A 10,652-nucleotide genomic window follows, 5' to 3' on the forward strand; every position below is an offset into this window, starting at 1 on the left:
GCAGACACCTGCCTATCAGATTCTATCACATTCACACTGATGGCAGACACCTGCTATCAGATTTTATCACATTCACACTGATGGCAGACACCTGCCTATCACATTCTATCACATTCACACTGATGGCAGACACCTGCCTATCACATTCTATCACATTCACACTGATGGCAGACACCTGCCTATCACATTCTATCACATTCATACACCGTAGGCAGCACAGCTACGGGAGCAATTTTGGGATTAAGTGTCTTGCTCAAGGACACAACATGGGACTAGTGGAGCCGAGTTATCCACAGTCGCCCACACAGAAGGAATGGGCGATGGAGATGGAGGTGATGAAGGAGGGAGGAAGAGCTTAAGAAGCATCCTCTTTGTTGCTGTCACGCCTAAATCTCCTAAACAACCAACTGAAGCATGACGGCTTCTTCTTCTTCTGCCCCTCCAGTAATTTTATCTTTAACTTCGCTAACTCCAGGGCGTGCTCTGTCTCAACCAGGGCCTTCCTCTCGTCTTGTCGTTTTTGGACTTCTCTCTCCAGCATCTGTTTTGTCTCAACCAGGACCTTTGTGAAGTTCTCCTCCAGGTCTCTGATCTGGTTTGTCAGACTGATGATCTTGGCCTCATCACAAGTAAGATCCGTTTTCACCGGGACAGACGACGGGACTGTGGGGGGAGGTCCTGGATGGTCCTGAGTATCGGCAGCCGCGTTTTTCGGCGGAACTGTGGCGGGAATAAGATCCGTTTTCACCGGAACAGACGACGGGACTGTGGGGGGAGGTCCTGGACGGTCCTGAGTATCGGCAGCCGCGTTTTTCGGCGGAACTGTGGCGGGAATAAGATCCGTTTTCACCGGAACAGACGACGGGACTGTGGGGGGAGGTCCTGGACGGTCCTGAGTATCGGCAGCCGCGTTTTTCGGCGGAACTGTGGCGGGAATAAGATCCGTTTTCACCGGAACAGACGACGGGACTGTGGGGGGAGGTCCTGGACGGTCCTGAGTATCGGCAGCCGCGTTTTTCGGCGGAACTGTGGCGGGAATAAGATCCGTTTTCACCGGGACAGACGACGGGACTGTGGGGGGAGGTCCTGGACGGTCCTGAGTATCGGCAGCCGCGTTTTTCGGCGGGACTGTGGCGGGAATAAAATCCGTTTTCACCGGGACAGACGACGGGACTGTGGGGGGAGGTCCTGGACGGTCTTGAGAATCAGCAGCCGCGTTTTTCGGCGGGACTGTGGCGGGAATAAGATCCGTTTTCACCGGGACAGACGACGGGACTGTGGGGGGAGGTCCTGGACGGTCCTGAGTATCGGCAGCCGCGTTTTTTGGCGGGACTGTGGCGGGAATAAGATCCGTTTTCACCGGGACAGACGACGGGACTGTGGGGGGAGGTCCTGGACGGTCCTGAGTATCTGCAGCCGCGTTTTTTGGCGGGACTGTGGGGGGAATAAGATCCGTTTTCACCGGGACAGGCTGTTTCTTGCTTCTATATAGTAATCTGTCTGTAACAGATCGTGGTGCGAAGTAGACTTCAGTGTCTGCCACAGACTTTACTCTCTGTCGAAGACTTTGGCCGTCTTCAACTTGTTGTGGAACGGTTGTCATTTTGGTGTTCCACTTTAAAACACTGTGGTTTTTCGGCAGAACTGTGGGGGGAGGTCCTGGACGGTCCTGAGTATCGGCAGCCTCGTTCTTCGGCGGGACTGTGGGGGGAATAAGATCCGTTTTCACCGGGACAGACTGTTTCTTGCTACTATACAGTAAACTGTCTGTAATAGACTTTACTCTCTGTCGAAGACTTTGGCCGTCTTCAACTTGTTGTGGAACGGTTGTCATTCTGGTGGTCCTCTTTAAAACACTGTGGTTTTTCGGCAGGACTCTGGGGAGAGATCCTAAACAGTCCCAAGGATCGGGAGCCCTGTTTCTCTGTTTCTTGCTTCTATACAGTAATCTGTCTGTAACAGATCGTGGTGCGAAGTAGACTTCGGTGTCAGCCACAGACTTTACTCTCTGTCGAAGACTTTGGTCGTCTTTAACTTGTTGTGGAACGATTGTCATTTTGGTGTTCATTTTGGTTGTCATCTTTAAAATACTGTGAATTTGAGATATTGTGAAGTTCCTACCAAATTAAAGCACACATCAAAGCATCAAAACATCAAAGCCACTTTTCACATACATTCCATCACCATGGATACAAGGACTGCAAACTTGCTAGTGACATAGCAGCGTTACCACGGAGACGGAAAGCTACACACTAACTGCCAGTTAACACTAACTGTGTTAATTGGTGTTAATTTTCCAGTGAAAAATATTTTGAGTTGATCAGTGTTGATTTGGGTGTTCCTTTAGCACTTGCAGTGCTGAAATAGCTCTGGGGACGCGGCGAGTTAACGTAAAGCTCTCCTGACTGAGTTACGTACACATCCGGTTTTAACGCGCTCTTCTTGAACTCACGGTGACGCGGAGAAAACTCGGGTGTCCGGAATATACTATTTCAGAAGGTAAGAAGAAATATATTTACTTAACCAGGCTGTTTGTCTTCATATTAAATGATGTGTTAACGTCAAGTGTGGTGCGACGTGATTTAGTTATAAGTTAGTGGAAGAGTGAAGAATGGAGCGAATGCCCAGGGGGAAGCAGAGCAGCGGGCCAAACCTCACGGACATTATTTAAGAGTTGCTGTGGTGACTGAAACGTGGTGTTGCATGTTGTATCTTATTTACTACACATCACAGCCAACCATTTTGCAAACAATGCAACTATATGTGTTAAAATGTTGGATGTGTTTTGCTACGTGCTGTAACTCTTTCTCTGCCAACAGCAGTCGTGCAATGTTTTATTTTTTGTAACTTTGTACTAGCCAGGCTAGCTGTTTCCTCCTGCTTCCAGTCTTTATGCTAAGCTAAGCTAACATCGTCCCTGTGCTAGCTCAGTGATCAACAAACGGACATGAGATTGGTATTGATCATCTAACCCCCAGCAAATGAGTGTAATCCCGAAATGCCAAACTATTTCTTCAAGGATTATGTGGTAACATTTGCAAACACACTGCTGCTATTGGTCCTTTAAGCCGACTGTGTGCGATGTGGAATAAATCCAACAGCGTCAGATACATAAACCATCATTATTACAGTGTTGAGAGGGAGAGAAAAACCACTGCAGTTACTACAGCATGTTCGACATGTCGTACACCACAGCGAGCTGCAGTCTCTTTACAGCAGTGATGGGGGAGTGATGGGGGGGGCCTTGTGCCGCCTGTCGTTCACAGCAGTGCCATTCTCAATACATATGGGGTAATCTGGCTGTGAACATGGCCCTGGTGGTTCAGTGGATCAGGGGCAGAACCAAAGCACAACTGTGAAAGTTAGTGAAGGACATTTAAAAAGAGGAGATATTTCCAGGTTCCCTTAAAGCCAGACGTCTGCCCGGTGGCTGTCCACTCAGACTTTGTTGTTGCCATGTTGCTCCTTTCTGCTGCCAACGCGCCGTACTCACTCCAGCATCAAAGTCCTCCCTACACGGGTATAGTGGCACTGTCTCCATGGTGATGTAGCTGCCACAAACCACAATCCCTGCCACCACTACCAGCACCACAAACACTTACTAGGCACAATCCCACTGTGACGCAATTTCTTTTTTTTTTTCTTCCCAAATTTAAAACGCCGCTCTGTGTGTGGAAATTAATTTGCGGCGCCGACGCCTCTCTCCGTCTTATTCAGTATTAATGCCGTCTCAGATTACTAGACAGCTTTCCAGCCCCCCTGGGGCCACGAATCTCTTAGACCGCAAGAGCGAGACGGAGAAGGAGGAGGAGAACGGGAGCATAGCCACATAAACTGCTCCCTAATTGGGGGTGACAAGCGTTGGTAGTTTCGTATTTGAGGAGTTCTCCCAGAGGTGGTTATTGCAATGATTACAATGAAATGTCAGCTCCCATGACACCAGATACCAGATAGGAAGACATCAGATACATACTGTGTCACCATTCTGGCTTACGCGCTAGCAGCATGTATACTAAGAGTTTCTAGGTAAACAACCTTTTAAAAGAGCAGCTGGGCACTCTGTATCGCAGCCTGACTAATCTTTCTTCTTCCATCTCCTCTTCCATTTCATTTTACCTCATGTGACCTGGACCAGGACTTGCCTTTTGCATTGCCAAGCACTGCACATGAGTCACATCGCTGCTCTTCAGCCCATCAATCAGGCTCTCCAGCAGCCATGAAATGAGACATATGCGGCATTGGGCCGGGCACGCAGAGAAAACAATGGTTTGATATTCTCAAAAGCTCCAGATTTCCTTTCCTGTCATTCAGACTGCCTCGACTTGGACCCGAACAGCGGGAAAAGGAAGCCACACTACTACGTTTCCATTTTAAAACGCATATCTTTTGCTACGTTTACAGAGAGTGTCCACACCAGGCCGGAGTTATAGAGCACCGAAAACAGACCAATTCAAAAATGCTCCCGAGGACGGATACGTTTGAAAACTCCGGGGTTACAACAACGGAGCAGAGAGGAAACGAGTGAGAGACGTGTGTTGAGCACATTTATTGACCCATAATCTAGTAAACTTTGATTTGTAAATGTTAATTTTATAGTAAATTTGATGTGTCTGTGTGAGAGAGAGAGAGAGATCAAGACCTGCAGTGTTGTAACTAAGTTTGAAAAATAAAACTTCTAAAACTTTCCACAAAATGTGTCTGTTTGAGTTCCTAGAGGAAGATTTTAGAGGAAGAGCTTAAGTATCAAACACGACCTTTCATTATTAAAGACTACTCTAATACTTTGTTGCATATTCTGTAAATAAGCAACCAATCGACTTCCTGTTTACACCGGCACCTACGCAGGTGCCGGTGTAAACAGGAAGTCGATTGGTCCAACTTCCCAATGTACCTGAATAGTCACGTGATATTCGTTTTCAGGCGTGCCAGTATGGACGGAAAACGTAAAAAAAGAAAACGTATTAGTGTGGATGTAGCCTGAATCACATGCTGGGCTTTGGCAAGGTGATTACAAATGCAGAAGGTTTGTGTTTTTTTGTATTTGGGAAAAGCAAATGCTTTGATTTAGGTTGCAGGGTAAAGTAGCAATGACCAAGCATTTAAGACAAGATAGGGGAGTTGTTGTCGTCCCCCCCCCCTCGCCTCAATCCTCCACTACAATTAGCTGCTGACAGTGATATAGAGCGCAATAATAAGCTCTAGCATGGGGATGGGTCTCCTCAGTCCCCAGCATATGGTGCCACTTTAATCTGCAGCCTCTATCAGATGAGTCTGGACAGAAGACGAGGTTTGATTTCAACTGACTGCATGCTCAGAGGCCTGGAGTCTGGATAAATACAAAGAACTCTGAATACAATTTGCTGTAACCGAAAAGTAGGACTGACAAGTATTCACAAATTATAAATGAAATGATTTTTAGTGTTGCGAGAAGTTCAGCGCTGAAAGAATAAATATCCAGATTGGAGAAGTTGCCAAGGAAACCAGAGACTAGAGGTTTTCTCTCGCTCTCTTTTTTCTTCTGTCTTATTTTTTTTTTTACACTTCTCTCGGTGAGAGGATGGTGATTTGCTTCCTTGCTAGCCGGGGTCACAACCCACCTTCCATTAGAGTCTCAGTAATCCTCATAGGTGAGCCCAACCTCAGACCCCGTAATCATCGGGCTGACACCTGCTAGTATTGTCCCCCTCCATCACATGACCCCCCCGGGCTGGGGTCTGCAGGGGTAACGTGTCACCCCTCCCACAAGGCCTTCTCATAATCCTATTAGAGCCGGTCATCTGAGTTGCATTAAAAAAAAAAATGTGATGATTGATCCTAAAACACAAACCCTCTGTGTCCCGAGGGCGCCTACAGAGGAGTTCCTGTGTTTCACTTTTCACATGTGGGTATTAAACATGCCTCACACCACAAAATATGACGCACATTTTATCATTTTTAGAAGATTGTTTTTTTTCTATTTTTGTGTGGCAAGCTTGATTAAAGGGGCTCTCGGATGTTAACAACACAAACACTCGAGACGAGAGAAAGGAAAGAGTTGTTTGATTAGTGACTGGTAAGCTTAAAAGGTCCTGCCTGAAGGGATAAAGTCTAAATCCAGCCTCATGACTGCCTTATACAAGAAGGCACTGGAGATTTCTTTAGCATTTGCACTTCAGAGCATTTAATATAAAAAAAAAAATCCCTTTTAAATATATCAAAATATTTAGGTTGATTTATTGGCTGATTATAAAATAGTACTGACTTCAACAGACTACATATCTTTTTGCCTTTTGCCTTTTTTTGCCTTTCCTCATTTGTGTGAGAATGATGCTGCAGCACTGAGGGGTCATCCTGTTTGACACAAGCAGGTTAAATATTTCAGATTATAATGTTTCTGAACAAACCTTTATTATAAAGGTCTTTAGTCTACAGCCATGCTAGCGGCTCTGTGAGGCTAAATGCTAACGTCAGCATGCTAACACGCTCACGGTGACAATGCTAACATGCTGATGTTCAACATCTTAGTTTAGTTTGTTAGCATGCTATGATTTACTACTGGTGGACCAATGGGAATTTGCAGGTATTTGGTTATAAACCAAAGTATTGGACAAATTAAATATTTGACCGCTGTCGGTGGCTTAAAACCACAAATGTGAAGCTCATGGGGGCACAATAGGGAAAGTCAGAGGAATACCAAAGTCTCTACGATACATCATGTGGAAATCATAAATGTTTGCATCTACATTCCTGCCAATGAATCTAGAGGCTGTTGAGATATTTCCCTTGATTAACGAAAACTTTGACCTGCTGGTGGCTCCAGATGAAAAGTCACAGCCAAAGTCATTCGGGTTCATCCTCTGGGCACCATGAAAGTATATACTGAAAATGAAACGTATGCTAAAAGCTCCATTATTTTTGCTTAAGCTTGAACTCAAAATCCTTTTTTTCCCCCACTCAAAGTTATAAACAAGCCTGTGTGTGTGTGTGTGTGTGTGTGTGTGTGTGTGCGTGTGCGTGTGCGTGTGTGTGTGAACTTTAACTCTCTGAGGGTCTACTGCACATGTTCCTCAGCCTGCTTTATTAGCTCTATCAAATACTGCCCCAAATCTCTAAAGCAACACTCAAAAATCGCCTTACATAACACATTATCAGGGGCTACTTCCTGAGGAGGGACCTGCTTGGGCCCTTTCGCCCCTTGGGTCCCTCTCGGCACAGAGGGTGACCATCAGTGGGTGGAGGTGCAGATTGGAGTGGCATGGCTGCAGCTGAGGAATGTGAGGAATTCCCCTTGTAAACACCTCGTGCTCCGACGGTCGCCACGCTCTTATCTCCCCGTGCCCGTCGCCCCCTTTCATCATCATAATGGTTCGTTATCCATTACCATCTATCTGCTCCACCTATGCTTGGTCGGGGCAGGTGGGGTTGATAGCCCCAGTGGTCCAACAGAGCCTGCTCTGATACCACTGTATATATATACAGTATGAAGGCTTTCAAAAGTTAACACTTTTTATCTTTTTGAAGTATGACTAGCCGTCTGGTCCGATGGGAACGCTCCTTAGCTGATAGCATCATAAGTGGCTGAGGGGGAAATGTATTTTTCTTTTTGGTTTTTCGCTTGCTTTTCAAAGTGGCGCCTCCCCCCCCGTGGTTCCTGTATACGTGCCCCCCCCCTCCTCTCAGCTTAAAGTCATTTTGAAAGCAGCTGAGGGCCTTCGTTAATGCTGCGTGGCATTTATGAAACACAGGAAAAGGAATGGCGCAGGCACAGGCTGGCTTTTTTCCTCCCATTGCTTCAGTGAAATCCTGTTTTGTCAGGCCGGACGAAAGCTGCAAAGTCCCTCGCATATACTGTGCAGCATGAGGGGCCCATGGGGGCCTGCATTCCACCTCATGGTGTACCACTCTCTACCAGTCATCAGTGATGCTTACTTAAAAGCATGAAACCCATGAAACACTGCCACAGTCACATTCCCCAACAGTTTCCCATCAGCTCGGACTTTCTGCTGCAAGAGTCAGAAACCAGATTTTCCCTTTTCCTGGAACTTCCCTCATACGTTTGTTTAGGAGAGCTCTGTTGCTCTGGAAGCGAAAGCTGATAATTTCCGGGCGTTTTCAGTGTCGATGTAGGCTTTTCCTGACATTGCAGATAAGAGTGCAGCTGTGGCGATTGTTCAGCCATTGCCTTCAAAAAGATTCTTCCTCATGTTGACAGTATCACACCAAATAGGGAGGTGTTGAAATGACTGACGCACACTTTGGCCTCCATCATACAGGACAACATCAGAAAGAATTGGCAGGATTTGTTGGCGATAACCTACTGCCCAAATCATCTAAATGCAAATTTCTTCTTTTTGAATTGCTTAGTATATAAAATATAAGGAAATATTGAAAAATATCCACCACATACAGTATGTATTCCCAGAGCCCACATTGGCATCTTCAAACTACTTGTTTCCTTCATCAACATACACAAACCTGCAAATATTTAATTTAAAATGACATAAAGCAGCAAATCCTCACAATTGAGAAACTGAAACCAGAGAACCGTTGGAGTTTATTAATGCTAGCTCAACAAATAATGAATGGATTTTCATGAAATTGTACAGATGTTCACGGTCCCAAGAGGATGAACATATAAATTGTGCATACTCCTGACTTGAGGTTCACATTTGCAGTTTTATGTACATGTTGCTACATACTGAATAGATTTCCATTTATTCTAGTGAAGACATTTTGTGTTCCCCAGAGGATGAATTCTCACAACTTTGGTGATAATGACATTCTAACTAATGTGTGTAGCATATATCGTAGTCTATGCTTGGCACACTGAAGAAGTTTCAGTTGGTTGCAATTTCCAAACTCACCACTAGATGTCCATAAATCCAGCATACTGGACCGTTAACTTCGGACAATATCGAACCAATTCAATCAGTGAAAGGTTGCTAAAAAACAAAAGGATTTGGGACTAACAAACATTTTTTTCATTGAGCATTTTCTGATCAACTGCAATCTATAACACAAATCACCTTTATGTATCTAGTTACATTCAATACATGTGATATCTCTCCAGATGCACAAGGCATAAATGTCCTCATTATTGTTAAGTACTTTGCAGATATGTTCCCTAATACCCATTCATGGTATCACAGCATGTCAGCTGCGCCCCGAGGAAGCTGTCAGCTACAGATGTCAATACCCCCGCTGACCCCTCTCCCTCCCCCTACCACTGCACACACATGGCACTGGAGGATTGTCCCCCCCAGAACAAAGGAATGGGGGGTTTCTGTGGAGAACAGGCAACCAAACATTCCTGGCACAATGGAGAGAGTGGCCGGCAGGTTCAATTAGTATACACTTTACTTTACGGCCCATACGATCCCACTGTGCTTGAAAACAAAGCTGGAGCTCCACACTCAAACGGGGCATTTGGTGATGCCGGTTTGTTCCCGGTGGTCTTGCGTTTTAAGAGAGTTCCTCCTATTATCTGCTTTGTTGCTGCCATGTTGCCTGAGAAATAAAACCACTTGAAGGGCACTTAGGGCAGAGATCCTCAGGTTGCAAGATTGATTGGTCTAAAAAAAAAAAACAACCTTTAAACTCCTTGTTATTGGAAGTAAACAAGCCAACCACTGTTGTTAATAAACTGGGATTACAGCCAGTCACTGCAAGGCATCTTTACCATCAATCTTTCCAAGAATGTAGTGCCACCCAAATTCTAATGAAACACTTTGGAGCACATTTCCTTAATTGACCATGATGCTCTTTTTATTTTTAATTGCCAAGAGAGAGTAAAACATGTTGAATCCCACCAAACAAACATTGTGTTTGCTCCTTTCTTTCCAGTGACATTTTCCAGGAATCTTCCAGAGAACCGAGAACTTCCACATCATGCAATGCATTAAACGACGCTCTGCACTAACAGGACACCATATACCGTTACAGTCATAGTTGGATGCAGCGCTGACAGCGATTAGAGGCTCGGGTCTGTGACTGTCACTGGGAACCTTCCACCAGGATTGCAACAAATCGGATCATCAACGTGATCAATACGCAAAACGGCAGGCTGTTGTAAGAGCAGCCAATACGACACAGTACAGGTAGGTTACACAGCAGAGGGCGAGCTGTCTGATCCGAAGTACACACGCATAAACTGATGTACTCACCTATTATACACAAGGTGCGCCGTTACGTCGGGTACTTGGCGTATCCGAGAGAAATGAAACCCCAAAAGCCGCCGTGTCTCTCTTCACAGCATCCAGGCGCACATGTTGCCAGTCCCCACCGGGAAACGTCACGACCAGGAGCTGCAACAAGAAGCCAAGTGAAGCACCCTCTGCGGGAGCGGACCGTGTGGCTGCGGGTCGCCGCACAGCGTGTCCAGCCGCTGGATGAGAGATTTGCGTCGGTGCGCCACCCTACCGCCGGACCCTCTGCGCCCACCTTCTCCTCACTCAGCCTTGACGGGGTGGAATATAGCGGGCACGCAGTAGGCAAACTGTCCGCCTCGAGTGCACCGTGATCCGCGCGGCCGCCGCTGCTGCTGCTGATGATGATGATGATGATGAAAACTGTGATCCGCGATCGCTTCGTGAATGCGTGGTGCGCAATTAAAGAGGCGCGCAGGACGCCGGTGCCACCCACTAAAGGAGGTTTTCGTGGTGAGTGTACGGACG

The 10,652-nt window shown here is 46.2% G+C and overlaps 1 protein-coding gene and 1 long non-coding RNA gene across 2 annotated transcripts in view; one reads left to right on the forward strand and one right to left on the reverse strand.

Moving 5' to 3' along the window:
• tmem108 (transmembrane protein 108) overlaps positions 1–10,238 on the reverse strand; it is a 45,486-nt gene extending 35,248 nt beyond the window's left edge. The window contains exon 1 of the mRNA XM_068710110.1: positions 10,143–10,238. The gene's annotated coding sequence lies outside the window, so the exon portion shown is untranslated. The remainder of the gene's footprint in view (positions 1–10,142) is intronic.
• LOC137871654 (uncharacterized) lies at positions 2,414–4,522 on the forward strand. The gene is made up of 3 exons (XR_011102828.1): positions 2,414–2,499; positions 4,136–4,266; positions 4,402–4,522. It is a non-coding gene; the product is annotated as an uncharacterized lncRNA (long non-coding RNA).
• Positions 10,239–10,652: the final 414 nt, after the last annotated feature.

Source organism: Cebidichthys violaceus, unplaced genomic scaffold, assembly GCF_023349555.1.
Source record: "Cebidichthys violaceus isolate CVI_PGR_0920_01 unplaced genomic scaffold, fCebVio1.0.p SCAF_15, whole genome shotgun sequence".
NCBI classification, from domain to species: domain Eukaryota; kingdom Metazoa; phylum Chordata; class Actinopteri; order Perciformes; family Stichaeidae; genus Cebidichthys; species Cebidichthys violaceus.